At 34.9% G+C, this 20,080-nt stretch overlaps 1 long non-coding RNA gene across 2 annotated transcripts in view; it reads right to left on the bottom strand.

The window, feature by feature from the left end:
* Window positions 1-18,154, bottom strand: part of LOC123571070 (uncharacterized) — a 41,572-nt gene extending 23,418 nt beyond the window's left edge. For both annotated transcript variants that reach the window (XR_006695241.3, XR_012429863.1), the window contains exon 1: window positions 18,042-18,154. This is a non-coding gene — a long non-coding RNA (uncharacterized lncRNA). The remainder of the gene's footprint in view (window positions 1-18,041) is intronic.
* Window positions 18,155-20,080: the final 1,926 nt, after the last annotated feature.

Genomic DNA, 20,080 nt, shown 5'->3' with positions numbered 1-20,080 from the left:
TTTTCTTTCATCTTGAATTTCCACCATATTATTTTATACATGTAAAATATTTAGCAGGCAGATTGACTTAGAGTAAAATTCAATAAATGTTGGTTATTATCATTGTTGTTATTATATTTCATGCTTCATATGTTTTACATATAAATTCTTCATTTTATATCATTGGGAATGGTTTGCATCATCATTAAAAATGGTAATCACTTCACAATGTATATGTATATCAAAATATTACATGGTACCTCTTAAATATATACAGTTTTTATGGGTCAAAACATTTTTTAAAGCAACCTACATTTTGTTTACAAAAACAGTTTTCATATATTTTAAATCAACAAATAATAATTGTATATATTTTGGGGTGCAATATCATGTTTTGATATATGTATACAACGTGGAATATCTAAATCAAGCTAATTAACATATTTGTCACCCCACTTACCATTTTTTTGTGGTGAGACATTTAAAATTTGGTATCTTAGCTGTTTTGAAATATATGATATATTGCAGTTTGAGCATTCAAATCCAAAAATCTAAATCTAAAATGCTATAAAATTTGAATCTTTTTGAGTGACACATGACACAAGTGGAAAACTTTACACCTAACCTCATGTGATGGGATGCAATCAAATCAGAATCAAAATTTCGTTTAATGTATAAAATTACTTAAAATATTGTATAAAATTACCTTCAGGTTATGTATATAGGGTGTATGTAAAAGTTAAATAAATTTCATATTTAGACTTGGGTCCTATCCCCAACGTATCTCCACAGAGTTTTCCATAGAAGTTGTACTAGTTTACATTTGCACCAACAGTATGTAAGAGTTTCCTTTTATTCACATCCTTGCCAACTTCTGTTCCTTTTCTTCTTTTTAATAATCGCCATTCTAACTGGTGTCAGATGATACCTCATTGTGGTTTTAATTTGCATTTCTCCAACAACTAGTGATGTTGAACATTTTTTCATATGCCTGTTGGCCACTTTTGTGTTTTCTTTTCCTTTGCTCACTTTTTCATGGTATTATTTGGAGTTTTTGTTGTTGTTGTTGTTAATGTTGTTAATTTACAAGTTTCTTGTAAATTCTGAATATTAGTTCCCTGTCAGATGCATAGTTTGCAAATAAATTCAATTCTGCAGGTTGTCCATTCACTCTGTTGATTATTAATTTTGCTGCACAGAAGATTTTTAGTTTATATATTTTTGTTTTTGTTGCTTGTGCTTTTGTGATCTTACTCATAAATTCTTTCCTAGACCAATGTTTGAAAGAGTTTTCCGTAGGTTTTCTTTTAGTATGTTTATAATTTTAGCTCTTATATTTAAGTATTTCATTCTTTTTACATTTATTTTGTAATCAGTTTTAATATTCTGCACATGGAAGTCCGATTTTTCAAGCATCATTTATTGAAAAGGGTATCATTTCCCCAGCATATGTGCTTGTCAGTTTTTTAGAAGATCAGGTGGTTTTAAATACTTTTAGGTTCTCTATTCTGTGCTATTAATCTATGTGTCTATTTTTACACAAGCATGATGCTGGTTTTGTTACTATAGCCTTGAAGTGTAATTTAAAGTCAATTAATGTGATATTTCCAGCTTTGTTATTTTTACATAGGATTGCTTTGGCTTTTCAGGCTCTTTTTTGTCTCATATATATTTTAGAATTTTTTTTTTTCTAACAATGTGAAAAATGGCATTGACATTTTGATAGGCGTTGCATTGTAGCTGCAAATGGCTTTGGGTTATATGGTCATTTTAAAGGTATTAACTATTCTGATCCATGAGAATGGGAAGTTTTCTCTTTGTGTTATACACAATTTCTTTTATCAGTCATTTGTAGTTTTTGTTGTAGAGACCATTCACCTCATTGGTTAAATATTTTCCTAGGTATTTTGTTTGTTTATGTTTGTAGTGATTGTAAGTTTTGTTGCTTTCCTGATTTGGTTGTCAGCTAGGTCATTATCGGTGTATAAAATTGCCTAATTTCTGAACTTTCATTTTGTATCCTGAAACTTAACTGAATTCATTTATCAAATCTAACAGTTTTCTGGTGGGGTCTTTACATTTTTCAGGTATAAGATCTAATCATTAGCGAATAGGGATGATTTGACTTACTGTTTTCAAGTTTTGATGCCTTATATTTCTTCCTATTGTCTGATTGGTTTGACTAGAACTTCCAGTGTCATCTTGAATAGAAATGGTAAAAATAGGGATCCTTGTTTTATTCCAGTTCTTAGAGTAAATGCCTTCAACTTTTCCCCATACAGTATGATGTTGGCAGTGGGTTTGTCATACATGGCTGTTATTCTTTTGAGATATGTTCTTTATAGGTTTATTTGTTGAGGGATTTTTATCACAAAGAAATGCTGGATTTTATCAAATGCTTTTTTTCTCACCTACTGAAATGATGATATAGTTTTCGTCTTTAAATCTGTGAATGTGAGGCATCACATTTTTTGATTTGCATATGTTAAACCATCTTTGCATCCTTGGTATAAAATCTACTTTATCATTATGTATTACCTTTTTGATATGATGTTGAATTGATTTTCTAGTATTTTGTTGAGAACTTTTATGTGTATGTTTATCAGGGTTATTGGTCTACAGGTTTCTTTTATTGTTGTGTCCTTGTCTGATTTAGGGATCATACTGGCCTCATAGAATGAGTTAGAAATAATTCTCTTCTCCTTGTTTTCTTTTCTTTTCTTTCTTTCTTTTTTAACAGTATCAAGAGAATTGTTGTTTGTTTTTCTTTGTACATTTGGTAGAATTTAGCTGTGAATCTGTCTGGTTCTGAGGTTTTCTTTCTTTGGGGCTATTTTGTTCCAGATTCAATCTTGGAACTTGTTATTGGTCTGTTGAGGTTCTCTATTTCTTCCTGATTCAGTCTTAGGAGGTTGTATGTTTTCAGGAATTTATCCACTTTCTCTACGTTTTCTAGTTTGTGAGTGTGTTGTTCAAAATGGTCTGGTGATCTTTTGTTTCTCTTTGGTGTCAGTTGTAATGTCCATTTTGAATTTCCAAATTTGTTTATTTGTATCCTCTGTCTTCTTGGGTTTTATTGCTACTGGTTTATCAATTTTATCTTTTTTAAAAGAATCATTTTGTTAATCATTGTATTTTTTGTTTCAGTTTCATTGAATTCTGCTATGATCTTTCTTTTCTTCTGCTGTTTATAGGTTTGCTTTGTTCTTCTTTTTTTTTTTTTTTTTTTCGGAGTCTCGCTCTGTGTCTTAGGCTAGAGTACAATGGCTGGATCTCGGCCCACTGCAACCACCCCCTTCCGGGTTCAAGTGATTCTCCAGCCTCAGTCTCCCAAGTAGCTGGGATTACAGGCCCTCGCCACCATGCCCAGGTACTTTTTGTATTTCTAATAGAGACAAGGTTTTGCCATGTTGGCCAGGCTGTCTTAAACTCCTGACTTCAGGTGATCCACCTGCCATGGCCTCCCATAGTGCTGGGATTACAGGCATAAGCCACTGCGCCCAGCCTAGGTTTGGTTTGTACTTACTCTTCACTCCTTGAGAGGTGATGTTACATTGTTAATTTGCAATCTTTCTACTCTGTTAATATAGTCATTTAATACTATCAACTTCTCTCTGAAGACTATTTTGTCTGTATCCCACAGGTTTTAGTATATTGTGTTTTCAATTTTATTAGTTTCAACAACTTTTAACATTTCAATTTTAATTTCTTTCTTGGCCCAGTGATCATTCAGGAGCATGTTGTTTAATTTCCACATATTTGTATAATTTCCAAAGTTTCTCTCAGTATTGATTTCTAGTTTTATTCTACTGCGGTCATAAAAGATACTTGATATAATTTTACTCTTAAAAAGTTTGTTGAGATATTTTTTCTCAACAAATATGGTCTGTCTTAGAAAATTCTCTATGTGTTAATGAGATGAACATATATTCTCTAGTTTTCGGGTAGAATGACCTGTAGATGTCTGTAAGTTCCATTTGTCCTAAAGTTCAATTTAAGTTCAATGTTGCCTTGTTGATTTTCTATCTTATCTGTCTAATGTTGTAAGTGGAATATTAAGCTTCCTTACTATCAGCTAATTGGTCTCTCTCTCTCTCTGTGTCTCTCTTTAGGTCTAATAACATTTGTTTTATAAATCTGGGTTCTCTGGTGTGGTGTGTGTATAAATTGAAAATTGTTATTTTTTTTTTTTCTAAATTGATACCCTTATTATTATATAATGACATTCCTTGCCATCTTTTTACTGTTTTTGAATAAAATTATGTTTTATCTGATATAAATGTAACTACTTCTGCTCTCTTTTGGTTTCCACATGCATGGAATATATTTTTCAACTACCTTACCTTCAGTCTATTTGTGTTTTTATACGTTAGTTCTTATAAGCAGCATACAGTTGAATGACTTTTTAAAAATATTCTACTAATTTATATCTTTTAAATGGAACATTTAATCTATTTACATTCAAGGTTAATATTGATATTTAAGGTTTTGTTTCTGTCATATTGTTAACTGTATTCTAGTTGTTTCATAGATTCTTTTCTTCTCTATGGTTTGGGGAAATTCTCCCATATTAACATCTGATTCATTTATCTTCTTTGTTCATATGTTTTCATCATGGTGAATATTGGTCTTTCATTTCCATGTTTAAGACTCCTGGCCGGGTGCGGTGGCTCAAGCCTGTAATCCCAGCACTTTGGGAGGCCGAGACAGGCGGATCACAAGGTCAGGAGATCAAGACCATCCTGGCTAACACGGTGAAACCCCGTCTCTACTAAAAAATACAAAAAACTAGCCGGGCGAGGTGGCGGGCGCCTGTAGTCCCAGCTACTCGGGAGGCTGAGGCAGGAGAATGGCGTGAACCCGAAAGGCGGAGTTTGCAGTGAGCTGAGATCCGGCCACTGCACTCCAGTTTGGGCGACAGAGCGAGACTCCGTCTCAAAAAAAAACAAAACACTCCTTTGAGTATGTCTTATAGGGCTGGTTTGGTGGTGAATAATTCCCTCAGCATTTGCTTATTTGGAAAATACTTTATTTTGCCTTCATTTATAAAGTGTATTCTTGCTGGATATAAATTTCTTAATCAAAAGGTTCTTTGTTTTGTTTTGTTTTTTCTATACTTTGAAAATGTCATTCTATCCTTTTATGGCCTGTGAAGATTCAGCTAAAAATCCATCGTTAGTATGTATTAGTCTGATCTCACACTGCAATAAAGAACTACCTAAGATTGGGTAATTTATAAAGAAAATAGGTTTAATTGACTCACAGTTCCACAGGCTGTACAGGAGGCATGGCTGGCGAGGCTTCAGGACACTTACAATCATGGTGGAAGGTGACCAGGAACCCAGAACATCTTACGTGGTGGGAGCAGGAGGAAGAGAGAGAGAACAGGAGGCAGAGATGCTACACACTTCAAACAGCCATATTTCATAAGAACTCTGTCACAAGATAGCACTGGGGGGATGGTGTTAAACCTTTAGAAACTACCCCCATGATCCAATCACCTCCCACTAGGCCCCACCTCCAACACTTTGGACCACAATTCAACATGAGATTTGCATGGGGACATATAGCCAAACCATGTCATAGTTTAATGGCGTTTCCTTTATAGGTGATGAGACACTTTTCTCTAGATGATTTTGAAATTATTTTTTTCACTTTGACTTTAGGCATTCTAGTTATAATATGCAGTGTGGCAGTCTTTTGTGGAACGTATTTGGCTAGGAATCACTGGGTCTCATATATCTGGATATCTAACTCTCTTGCTAGACATGGGATATTTTCAGGATTTATTTCTTTAAATATGTTTTCTAAACTTGTTGATCTGTCCTATCAGAAATTTTGATAATTTGAATGTTTGGTCACTTTATATAGTCCTAAACATCTCAAAGGCTTTGTTAATATTTTTATTCTTTTTTTCCTTATTTTTGTCTGAGGGTACAGGTTTAAGAGACACTTTCGTTATAGGTACTATAAGACAAAATGTTTACTGATGCTGTTTTCCCCAAATTACGTATGTTTTTGGATGAAGGCAATATTATAATCAGGAACGTGCTTCTAAATTTTGAGTTGTGAATATTTTGAATACGTATATTGGACAGTCTTCTATCTTTCTCCCTAAAATTTTTGGAGTCCTCAAGTTATTTCTGTTTAACAAGCAGATGCTGAATACTGTCTGATTACCAAGCCTACTGTGCAACTTTCTGGGCACAGGGAGTCACAAATTTTGCAAAAGGAATGCATTAAATCCTCAGGTGAGGAGGGCCTGATTCAGACTCTTATAGCCAATTAGAAACAGTATTAACAGTCTTCTAGCAATGTCCCACCCATTCTTCTGCAGCAGTGATATAGCCTTAAGGCAACATTCCAAATAGTAGCTCAAAGTAGGAGAAAATTAAGACTGTAGAAAGAAAAGAAATATGACTTTGTTTTAAAATGCTTACTTTCTTAAGATGATTGCAAAGAACCCAACTAATACTGTGGCTCTGTCATTGTCAAATAATTTGTATATTCCCCAACTGACAGTTAGGCTTAAGATGATTTTTAAGATATTAGTACCCAAATCATATTAACTGGAGACTGAACCATTTATTTGAATACCATTTTGTTTTGAATCGAAATATTAGGCTTTCTTCTATTTCTTAGTAATCTTCCACTTAGTAATAAAGCACATTTCAAAAAATTATGAAAAGACTAATATAGACAGCCATACTAAAATAATACCAAGCCAAACCAGAAAATTATATATAGACTAGTTCATATATCTTTTTCTCTCTCATTTTCACACTATAATTTATATGCATAATTTATATTTGTATTTAATATATACACACACATGCAGAATAGTTTGAAATACACCTTATTATCTCTCTATAATACTATCAAATTAGTGGCAAAACTGGTTTGAGAACTGATAAAGTTAAAAGAAAATATTTGAGGCCGAGACGGGCGGATCATGAGGTCAGGAGACCGAGACCATCCTGGCTAACATGGTGAAACTCCGTTTCTATTAAAAAAATACAAAAAACTAGCCGGGCGAGGGGGCGGGCGCCTGTAGTCCCAGCTACTCGGGAGGCTGAGGCAGGAGAATGGCGTAAACCTGGGAGGCGGAGCCTGCAGTGAGCTGAGATCCGGCCACTGCACTCCAGCCTGGGCGACAGAGCGCGACTCCATCTCAAAAAAAAAAAAAAAAAAAAAAAAAAAAAAAAAAAAAAAAAAATATTTGAAATACTACAGAGTGCCTCTTAAATACAACTAATACCTCATAAGATCTTTATTTTTTTGCCAATAAGAACTACATTTATTGCATGTTGGTATATACTTAAATGTGTCTATACACGTATAACAAAACCAAATCTCCAAAATACCAACTTTTCAATGAGCTGTGTGGTAAAGCGCTCATTTTTCACCTGTGTGGGTTTAATAGAGTTGTCAGACATTTTAATGAATACACACATGCATATGTGTGTGTCTGTACGTGTATCTCTTCTGGTTTAGCATGCCATAAAATCTCTATCAGTAATAGTAACCTATATAAAAAAGCAGCTTTTATATTTTCACCTTATTATTTATTACATCTAATGTAAGAGAGATTAATTATATTAAGACAAATGCTAGTGTTATGCCCAGACCGTTTATTCCCCGAAGAAGACCACCAGAGTCCAGAGTCAAAGCTAAGCAGCAAGGATCTTTATTACAGGTTCGAACCTGGAACTCTCCCTCCCTCGCGAAAGGAGACGGGCAGGAGAGCTCCCCCACTGAGCTCCGAACAATGTTATATAGTCTAAGGAAAGTAGGCATAGAATCATTATATAAATTAGAGGTATGATTGGCTGGAGTTTGAACAAAGCGATTTGGCAAATTATGATTGGTTCCCACCATTTCTGATATTTCAGTACAACCCTTGAGGCGGAAGAGCAGTTTTACACAAAGGCAGTTAATTATATTGCGTCAGGTTGCACAACCAGTTTATGGCTATCTTGCTTAAACACACCTTGTGACCTGGCTATCTTACTTAAACATTCCTTGTGACCTGGCCTCAGAAAGAAAAACATGTACTTACAGAACTTACGAAACCTCTGGTATGTGCAGAGATTAGAAAGCAGAACAAAGAGTGTAGCGAGAGGGGCGGGTACACATCTATCTTTGTGTCCTTTCACTAGCTCTATATTAAGGAATACACTAAATGTTGTTCTAATATTCCAATTTATTTGTGCCCTGAGTGCTCTATAAAACTCAAACACAATCATTTAATTTATATAAAATAATAAAACAAGGAATTATAACTATTGTAACTAAAGTTTCGACTATGTTATTTTTACATTTCACGTCATAAGATACCTTAGATACAACTAATATAATCATGAACCCATCAAATGATGGAATTTGATGATGAAGTACCATGATATTTTGAGGTATGTGGCCTCATATATAATTTATCAATTCATTTTTTTCAAAGTAAAGTTTATCAAGACTTAAAACTTTTTTTGTGAATATCTTTCTGCTTTTGAATGTTTGTAAATAAATCCTTAGGTTATATTTTGATAGAATTAATATTATAAATAAAAAACTGTAAAACACCAGAAATAGATACCATTTTTGGAGGTGAATGGAAATTGGGCGGGGGGGGGGGCGGATTGCCAGATACATGTACCAATAATACATAAAATTAATATAATTTGGTTTACTAGTAACATGCATTTTAAATACTGGTTATCACTAATGATTACTATGTAGAACACTTAAGTTTTAGCATCCAAAATACTCTAATGCAAAATGGAATTTACAAAATTTGTCAGTGGACTATAATGTTTTGTCAAAAATAATAAAAATACCCTCTAATTCAAATTATAGATTCTAAAATTAAATAGATTAGTAATGTCAGAAAAATAAATATTCAAAAATAGTTTGCCAAAAAAGAAACCATGTGTCTTATAATTTACCATTTTTCCCCAATGAAAGAGTATATTTTAGGTCACAATATTGGAGCTATATAACTTACACAATATACAGAATTGAATATTTAAAGAATGAATTCTCAAGATTTTAGTTAGTATTAATGTATATTACTTTAAATACCATAACAGAATCCCATTCATAATTAAATGTCTGAGGTAGTTATATTTATTTTTTCTTGAATTATGAAAATTATTTATATATTCAATCTTAGTATTATACATTCATTACTGACCAGGAAAAAAAAAAATCTGCAGGATACAAATTATTCCAAGGAATAATTAAAATGTTTTCTTCTGGCTGGGCGCGGTGGCTCAAGCCTGTAATCCCAGCGCTTTGGGAGGCCGAGATGGGCGGATCACGAGGTCAGGAGATCAAGACCATCCTGGCTAACACGGTGAAACCCCGTCTCTACTAAAAAATACAAAAAACTAGCGGGGCGAGGTGGCGGGCGCCTGTAGTCCCAGCTACTCGGGAGGCTGAGGCAGGAGAATGGCGTAAACCCGGGAGGCGGAGCTTGCAGTGAGCTGAGATCCGGCCACTGCACTCCAGCCTGGGTGACAGAGCGAGACTCCGTCTCAAAACAAACAAACAAACAAACAAAAAAAATGTTTTCTTCTATTTTATTTCTTTAAATAAAATTATTTCTAATGACACAAAAATCCACATTGCTTCTGGGTGAGCTTGCACATCACAGCTATGTCTGTATACAGTAAAGCTACTTGTTTAACACTTATATTTTCCTTGCCTGTAGAGCTATAAACTCTAATGCTGTAATGATTCCTTAATGAAAGAGATAAGTAATAATGAGATAATAAGAAATGTAAGTTAAATTATTGATTTAAAAAATAATGTAAGCTGCAAGGGGGCATACTCCACATTTTAAAAAACTCTCAGAGGCCGGGCGCGGTGGATTACACCTGTAATCCCAGCACTTTGGGAGGCCGAGGCGGGCGGATCACAAGGTCAGGAGATCCAGACCATACTGGCTAACACGGTGAAACCCCGTCTCTACTAAAAATACAAAAAAAATTAGCCAGGTGTGGCGGCGTGCACCTGTAGTCTCAGCTGCTGGGGAGGCTGAGGCAGCAGAATGGCGTGAACCCGGGAGGCGGAGCTTGCAGGGAGCAGAGATCGCTCCACTGCACTCCAGCCTGGGTGACAGAGCAAGACTTCATCTCAAAAACAAACAAACAAACAACCAAACACACAAACAAAAAACTCTCAGAGAGATATGAAACCAGAAACAGCTTAGCACAGCTTAGCACCTAAACTTTAGCCTGCAGTCGTGTGGTAATAAAATTATAGGCTGTGTTTGTTACTGGCATTGCAAATATATTTATTTATCTGTTGTTCTTACTCATAAAATAATGGGTTCTTCAAAAAGCTCATTTTAAATTGCAAAAGCTTTAAAACTCATAAAAGTATCTTCTGACACTATTGCCCAAAAATAGGGGATGGTGATACATACTGACAGTCGGCTTGGTGGAATTTGTAAATGTTATTCATAATTCATTCACAGAATATGAAAATTCTGAGAGAAAGGCTTGGCTGGAATATGCTTGTGGGCAAGCAAGCAAGGGTCTAATTGCCTGTGGGCTGATTGGAAAACCTTGAGATTTATTTTACGGGAATCTGAAAGTATGCAAGTACTATATTATTCTTGAAAATGTTCTACGAGCTGTCACCCTGTGAATCTATCCAATTTATTTTTGATATAGCTCTACTTTCTATATAGGTGATTTTGTTTCCTTTTAAAAATAGGATTTATTTAGTATGATTATTTTAGTTTTGCATTATATATATATATTTTAAAGTGCTTATTCATACTACTTGATATTGCTGAAAGTTTAGAAATGGATTTTTATTACAGTTGATATAACTCAGTAATTTTTCAGAATTATTGTAGTGCCAGATAATAGTAGCTCAGATTGGCATAGTGCTTTCTGCTTAGACTATATTTTCTGCCCTTCTTGTGTGAGAATGCGTCATTGAAAGAAGGGGATCTTGACAAGGAATTTGCAAATCTGTTCCTTCAGTGAGGTACAAGCAGGATAATCTAGGGCCTTCCTAGAATTTGCAAGATGCGCGCACGCACACACACACACACACACACACACACACACACACACACCGAGAGAGAGAGAGAGAGAGAGAGAGAGAGAAAATGATAGAAAATTAGAGTGACAATTAAGTAACATTTTGGTTAATATAACACCTTATCAATGCCTAGAGCCTCAAGAGGTGGACATTACTATTTCCAGAATGAGTGCTACAAAGATAAGTTTTCTGTGTATAAGCTATTATTTCTCTGGTATGTCAGAGATAGTTATAATTGCAAAATATTCTCTGGTAGAAATAATCAATAAACATTGTGCCTTTGTTATTTTGTTTTGTTTTTAAGGTAAATGATCTCTATCTTCTCTAAAATGTATGCCCTTTAGGAATTTCAGGCAAATTAACAAGATTTGCTACCATGAAATATATGTCTTTTTATATACTTCAGTTCTATTACAAATTGATGATCTAACTATGTTTATTTCTATAGATTGCACACATGGTACTCAGACAGTGGTCTATGGTAAGGTTCTGTTCCAAATGACTTGTTGATATAAATGCTGCAGAAGTGGGAATTGAAGACAGAGGAACTGAAATGTGTGTAATTGCTTAATCTGACTATTCTAGAACAGTACATAGTTGGATACTTACTTTGAAACCTACATTCAATCTTTCAAGGTATCAGCAAAGTGCCATGGTGTAGTAGATATTGCTTAGGCTTTTGAACAGGCAGAATTGAATGTGCCAGTTATTAATTTTGTGACAATGGGAATTTAATTAATTTTTATGTGCTTCAGTTTCTTTATCTACAAAACAAAGGTAATAATAATCACCTTGCAGATTTCTTGTAGAGATTGTTAATGTATATACAAGTTGTGACACAATTGTTTGAACGTAGTAGATTCTGAGTACATGGCAAATGCTATCATTTTACTATAATATAACATTATAAAAATAAGTCAGTTCTTAATTGGAAAAAGACTTTCTCTAATCATTTTAAACATCAAAACAGCATGTACAGGATAATTTAGAAGCCATATACGTGCTCAGACAAGAGGCATGTTCAGTAAAATCCTGAGAAAACTTTAAGCTTTCACTTCAGGATTATCACTAGTATCAGTCCAAGCCTAGCTAATGATGGGAAATTCTCCAGCACAAAGCTAGTGTGGAGAAATTGGGAATGGCGGTAGTTCTTTTCTGTTGCTCGTTTGATTTATTTTAGCTCCTGGCATTAAACGGAATCTGTGTCAAAACATTAGCTGAATGCTAACTAAAGAAGCAGATTTCACTGAGCCCACATAAAACGAAATGTTGTTTGAAAAAATAGTTTGGAACAGTTGCAAAATAGTGAACTACTACAGTCTTTAACCATAAAAAATGAGATTATTAGCTGGTTTATCATTACAAACATTGGAGATCAGAAGGAAGTTGGACATTATATTTAAAGTTATGTATGTGTATACAGAGAGAGAGACTTGAAAAAGTTCATGAAAAATTAAAAGATAAAAATAAAACATATAAACTTTATTTCTCAGTAGAAATTTTATTAAGTTCAAGACACTTTTGTAAGGGATGATACCAGCCATTTAGTCCATCTCTAAAGAACTGAGGGTCCTGGAAATTTACCAATGTCAGTGTAGTCCTTATTACATTATTAACTGAAGAAAAATAAGTGCCCTTTTCCAGGTTGTTTTAAGATCAAGAAATAAAAAATATGTCAGAAGTGTTCAAAAATGGTAAGGTGGATTCCTAATGATTTACCTTTGAAACTCTCACAAAATTGCCCTTGTTTTATGAGAGAAGTGAGCAAGAACATTGTCATGGTGGAGACAGATTCCACCATGGGAAAGTGGAGCTTTCCCAGGCATTGTGTGTGTGCGTGTGTGTGTGTGTGTGCATGCTAAATATTTGGGTATTCTCAAAGCACTCTCATATTAAGCAGACTGATAATTCTTTGGCCCTCCAGAAAGTTAACAAGCAAAAATACATTGAGCATTCCAAAACACTGTTGCCCAAACCTCTGCTCTTGAGTGTTCTACTCTTGCTTTTACTGGATCACTTCCATCCTCTATAGTGATTGGTTTGTTTGCGCTTTGTCTTCAGGATTGTAATGATAAAGCCATGTTTCATCTCCTGTTACAATTCTCTGAAGTAATGCTTCAGGATGTTGAGCCTACTTATTAAAAATTTTTCTTGAAAGCTCTGCTCTTACTTGCAGCTGATGGGGATGTAATGATTTTGGCACCCATCAAGCGGGAAGGTTGCTCAACATTAATTTTTCAGTCAGAATTGTGTAAGCTGAACTAATTGATATTTCTATTGTGTTAGCTATTATTTCCACTGCTAATTATTGCTCTTCTTTAACTCGAGCACAAACAAGATACTTTTTTTTTTTCTCAAAAATTGATGTAGATAATCTGATACTCGGGGCTTCATCTTCAACACTTTCTCTTCTCTTTTTAAAATGAGTCTATCTATTTGTAAACTGGTAATATCTTTGGGGAATTGTCGCCATAAGCTTTTGGGAAAACATCAGTGATTTTACCATTATTTCACCCAGGCTTCATGACACATTTGTTGTTCGTTCTTGCTTCAATTTTAGCAAAATTTATGTCACTCTTATAGGGGTTCTTTTAAAATTGATGTCTTATAATTCTTGGTGCCTTAAACTAGATCCTGCGCAGACATGTTCTAACAAGTTAATATGAGTTTATTTATGTATAAATATTTTTGAAATCCATGCATTGTTTTTTCATAATATACATTTCTATGAACTTTTTGAAGACCCATCATATATAAATATACATATATATGTGTATATATATATATTTAAAGTTATATATTTGAAAGAAATAAATTGGTAATATGTGAACCTATGGAATAGAATAAAGAGTCCAGAAATAACCCCTAAGTTTTCTAGTCAATGATTCTTTTTTTTTTTTTTTTTTTTTTTTTTTTGAGATGGAGTCTCGCTCTGTAGCCCGGGCTGGAGTGCAGTGGCAGGATCTCAGCTCACTGCAAGCTCCGCCTCCCGGGTTTACGCCATTCTGCTGCCTCAGCCTCCCGAGAAGCTGGGACTACAGGCGCCCGCCACCTCGCCCGGCTAGTTTTTTGTATTTTTTAGTAGAGACGGGGTTTCACGGTGTTCGCCAGGATGGTCTCGATCTCCTGACCTCGTGATCCGCCCGTCTCGGCCTCCCAAAGTGCTGGGATTACAGGCTTGAGCCACCGCGCCCGGCCGTCAATGATTCTTTGACTAGAATTTCAAGACCATTCAAAGTGAAATATTCTTTTTAGCAAATTGTCCTAGGAAAACTGCATATACATATTCAAAAGCAATTGGACCATTATCTTATACCATATATAAAAATTAACTGAAAATGGATCAAAAGCTAAACTTAAGAGTTAAAATTATACAACCCTTAGAGGAAAATATGCAGGAAAATTTCTATAATATTGGATTTGATAATAATTTCCTGGATATGACATCAAAAGCAGAGTCAAGAAAAAAAAGTAGAATAATTAGAACGCGTCAAAACTAAAAACTTTTATTCATCAAGTGACCCTATCAAGTCAGTGAAAAGGCAACCTACAGAATAGGAGAACATAACATTAAATAAAATATTGAATAGAATATGAATATGCATAATAAACAACTTGTACAACCCAACAAGAAATCCAATATAAAAAAAGGCATTGAACTTAAACACACATTTCTTCAAAGAAAATGAACTTATGCCCATTAATTGTATGAAAAGATGCTCAACAAAACTAATCATAAGGAAAATGCATATCGAAACCCTAATGGGATACCACTGAACACACATCAGATGGCTTTGATGTGTGTGTGTGTGTGTGTGTGTGTGTGTGTGTGTGTGTGTGTGTGTGTGTATGAAAAACAAATGTTGAAAAGCATATGGAGAAATTGAAACCTTTCTGCTTTGGTGGTGGAAATAGATATGGTGCAGCTCCTGTGGAACCAGTATGACAATTCTTTAGGAAGTTACACGTAGAATTACCATATGATCCAAATATTCTACTTGCAGGTATATAACCAAGATAATTCAAAGTAGAGACTCAAAAATTTGCTGGTACATGAATGTTCGTTGCAACATTATTCATAATAACCAAAAGTCAAAAAAATTAAATGTATATTAACATATAATGGACAAACTAAATGTGCCATATACATACAATGGAATATTATTTAGCCTTAGAAAGAAATCAATTATAAGACACGACACAAATAATCCTAAAACTGTTAGGCTAAATAAAATAGGTCAGATACAAAAGGACAAATATTGTGTCATTCCAGTTATGTGAAGCAACTAGAATGGTGAAATTCACAGATAAAGTAAATAGTGGTTGCTAGGGGTTGGGGGTATGGAGGAATGGAGAGTTGTTGTTTAATGACTAAAGAGTTTCTATTTGTAATGATGAAAAAGTTTTCTAAATAGATAGTAGTGATGATTTTACACCACTGTGAATGTGTGTAACACCACTGAATTATTTGATTTTAACTGTTGTTTTAATGTTTTATATGTGTAAATATAGTTACACACATAGTTATATATGTATATGGTTATACATTGTTATACATACTGTTGTATTTTATCATTATTATTGCTTTAAAGCTACCTTAATTGCTATAAATACTATGGAATCAAGGAGAACAGATCACCATGATTTTATTTAAGTAAGGTTTCTGAAGATCATAGGGCCATTAACATTAGATTGAGAGAAGGGAGATTACAAGTTCAAGAGATAAAATATAGTAGCCGAACAATAACGTTGGAAGGCATCAAAGACAAATGTCATCATGTAACAATTATTTTTATTTTCAAAGACACTGATTGTAACTTTAAACAGAGATTGTCCAACAAGAAGACTTAACAATTTTAATATATATGCAACCAACACTGGAGCACTCAGATTAATAAAACAAGTTCTTAGAAACTTACAAATAAGCTTAGATATTTACACAATAATAGTGGAAGGCTTAAACACCCTACCAACAGTATGAGACAGATCATTGAGGCAGAAAACTGACAAATATATTTGAGACCTAAACGCAACACTTGAACAAATGAACCTAACACACATCTACAGAACGTATCACCCAACAACAGAATGTACTTTCTTCTCATCTGCACATGGTACATACTCTAAGAACGGCCAAATGCTTGGTCATAAAGCAATTCTCAACCAATTCAAAAATTTAAAAAAAATCATACCAACCACACTCTTGGACCATTGTCTCATTAGAATAGAAATCAATGCAAATAAGATATCTCAAAACCATCCCTTTACTGGGAAATTAAACAACTTGCCCCTGAATAACTTTTGGATAAATAAAGAAACTAAGGAATTAATCAATAAATTCTTTAAAACTAATGAAAACAAAGATAAAAATATGAAAATCTCTACAACGCAGCTAAAGTAGTATTAAGAGAAAAGTTTGTAACACTAAATGTCTACATCAAGAAATAGAAAGATATCAAATTAGCAATATAATATTACAACTAAATCAAGAGAAATGCAACAGCAAACTAACTCCAAAGCTAGTAGAAGAAAATATAGCCAATGTTAGAGCTGAACTGAATGAAAATAAGTCATGAAAATTTATACAGATCAATGTAAACAAAAGTTGGTTTTTTGAAAGAATAAATACAACTGATAGACCACTAGCTATACTAAAGAAGAAAACAAAAAAGAGTAGATCCAAATAAACACAATCAGAAATGACAAATATGACATTACCAATGACCTCACAGAAACACAAATAATAATAATAATAATAATAACCCTTAGGGACTATAATGAACTTGTCTATGCACATAAACTAGAGAACTTAGAAGAAATTGATGAATTTCTAGAAACATTCATCCTTCCAAGATTGAAACAGGGAGAAATTAAATATCTGGACAGACCAATAACAAGTTCTGAAATTCAATCCGTAATACCTACCAATCAGAGAAAGCCCTTGATCAAATTTATTCACAGCCAAATTCTACCAGACATATAAAGAACTAGTACCAATCCTACTGATGCTATTTGAAATAATTGAGGAGACACTCCTCCACAACTAATTTTAAAAGGAAATAATTATTCTTACATCAAAACCTGGCTGACACAGAAAGGAGAAAGAAAATTTCAGGTGAGTATGTTTGATGAACATACATGCAAAAATCCTCAACAAAACACTAGAAAATCAAACCCAGCAGCACATCAAAAAGTAATTTGCCACAATCAAGTAGGCTTTATTCCTGGGATGCAAGGTTGGTTCAACATACACAAATAAATAAATGTGATTTATTATATAAGGAAAACTAAAAACAAAAACCATATGATCATCTCAATAAATCCATAGGAGTGCTTTGATAAAATTCAATATTACTTTCTGTTAAAAAATCCTCATCAAACTGGGTTTTGAAGAAGCATATCTCAAAATAATACAAGCCACTTATGACAAACCCACAACCAATATTATACTGGATAGGCAAAAGCTGGAAGCATTGCCCTTGAGATCCAGAACAAAACAAGGACGCCGTCTCTCACTGCTCCTATTCAACATAGTACTGGAACTCCTAGCCAGCCAGAACAATCAGGCAAAAGAAATAAATAAAAGACATCCAAACAGAAACACAGGAAACCAAAGGGTCTCTCTTAACGGAAGATGTAATTCTAGATCTAGAAAACCCCATAGTCTCTTTCCATTTCACTATCAGCATTTTGGTCAAAACCGATTAACAAGTGTCTAGGAAGTTACAAACTTTCCCACATCTTCCTTCTTCTTCTCAGCCCTCCAAACTGTGCCAATCTCTGCCTGTTATCCAGTTCCAAAGTTGCTTCCACATTTTCAGGTTATCTTTATAGCAGTGCACCACTGCCGGTACCAATTATCTGTATTAGTCCATTTTCACATTGCTGTAAAGAAACTATTTGAGACTGGGTAATTTGTAAAAGAAAATTAAAAAAAAAAAAAAAACAAAGGAGGAAAGAGGTAGGAAGAATGGAAAAGAATTTGTCTTGCAGTTTGGGTGCCAGCTCACCTGCAGTAGATTATACCACTAGTTAGCTTTCTAAGGTTTTCAACTCCAGGCTCTGGTTTCTCTACGGCATCTCTGGACCTACACAGGGCCTGGGGCAACTTGCCACTCTGAATGGAAGGTCACCAGCCTGGCAGGCTCCACCACCTGTTGATTGCAGAGCCTTAGGGCCCTGAGCAAACATAGGCAGAGGCCAGGTAGTGTTTACACTAGACCTTGCACAAGGCCCAGTGTTGTGCTGGCTTCAGATTTGACTCAGCGTACACCAGAGGTGGTGGTCAGAGAGGTGCCTGTGTTACTCCTCTCACAGCTCCAGGCAGCTCGGCAGAGAGAGAGAGAGGCTCTGTTTGTTTGGCAGAAAGTAAGAACAAGAGTCTCTGCCAGGTAATCCAGAGAATTCTTCTGGATGTTAATTAAGACTACCAAGGCAGTATTTCTATGAGTCTGTAAAAAACACAATGTTTCTGGGCTTGAGGTGATCCCTAATGCACATACGGCTACAGTGACAGAAAACTTAGATCACAACACCCAAGTCCCTTCAAATACCTGAACAGCCTTGCCAAGAAATGGGTGCAAACAGGCCTAGACTGTGAAGACTATAATAAATACCTAACTCTTTAATGCCCAGACACTGTTGAACATCAGGACCATCCAGAAAAATATGACCTCAAAAAAATATTGAAAAAAGCACCAGGGGTCAATCTTGATAGCAGTGTGAAAATGGACAAATACTATATTGTAGTGTACTTAATTATTTCTTATTCTTTTTTATATTATCTCCTATGACTGTTTATTTTCAAATAGCCTGTCTTTGAGCTAATTATTTCTTCTGCTTAATCAATCCTGCTATTAAAAGACTCTGATGCATTCTTCAGTATGTCAAACGAATTTTCAGGTGAAGAATTTTTGCTGGACTCTTTTCAAATTTTGAGTATCTTTGGTAAATTTATCTGATAGTATTTCTAATTCCTTCTCTGTGTCGTCTCAAATTTCTTTGATTTTCCTCAAAACGGCTCTTTTGAATTCTCTGTCTGAAATGTCACATATCTCTGTCTCTCTGGGATTGGTCCCTGATACTGGGTAATTTGTGTAGAAAGGAGGTTTAATTGAGTCACAGTTCCACATGGCTGGGGAGGCCTCAGGAAACTTACAATCATGGCAGAAGGCAAAGCGGCAGCAAGCATATCTTACGTGGTGGCAGGAGAGAGAGAGAGAGAGAGAGAGAGCGAGCAAAGGGGGAACTGCTAAACAATTTTAAAACTATCAGCTCTCGTAGATCACTCACTATCACTAGAACAGCATGGAGGAAACCACACCCGTGATCCAATTACCTCCCACCAGCTCTCATCCTCAATAACATATAAACGGAAACAAAAAATGTTGAAAAGAGGAGGATGATGTTAAAGTGTAGAGTTTACATTAATTTTATCTTTGTGCAGTCAGTGATAAGTCGTCATCAGTTTAAAATAAGATGCTATTTGCAAACCATGTGGAAACCTCAAATCAAAAAACATAAAATGGATACACAGAATCTAGAAATAAATTAGACAAATCAAAAAGCAAGAAAAACCTCATTAAAAATGGACAAAGTATGTGAACAGGCACATGCAAATCAAAACAAGTATATACAGGCTCACGCCTGTAATCCCAGCACTTTGAGAGGCTGAGGTGGGCAGATAACGAGGTCAGGAGTTCCAGACCAGCCTGGCCAACATGGTGAAACCCTGTCTCTTCTAAAAATACAAAAATTAGCCGGGCGTGGTGGCAGGCACCTGTAATCCCAGCTACTTGGGAGGCTGAAACAGAAGAATCACTTCAATCCAGGAGGCAGAGGTAGCAGTAAGCCAAGACCACACCATTGTACTCCAGCCTGGGCAAGAAGAGTGAAACTCTATCTCCAGAAAAAAAAAGTTAAAAAAGGCAAAAAATAACAGATGTTGGTTAGGCTGTGAAGAAAAGGTAATGCTTATATACAGCTGGTAGGAATGTAAATTAGTTCAGACCCTGTGGAAAGCAGTCTAGATATTTCTCAGAGAACTTAG

This window comes from Macaca fascicularis, chromosome X (assembly GCF_037993035.2).
Source record: "Macaca fascicularis isolate 582-1 chromosome X, T2T-MFA8v1.1".
Lineage (NCBI taxonomy): Eukaryota > Metazoa > Chordata > Mammalia > Primates > Cercopithecidae > Macaca > Macaca fascicularis.
The sequence above is the reverse complement of the archived record's forward strand: the minus strand, read 5'-3'. Positions and strand labels throughout refer to the sequence as shown.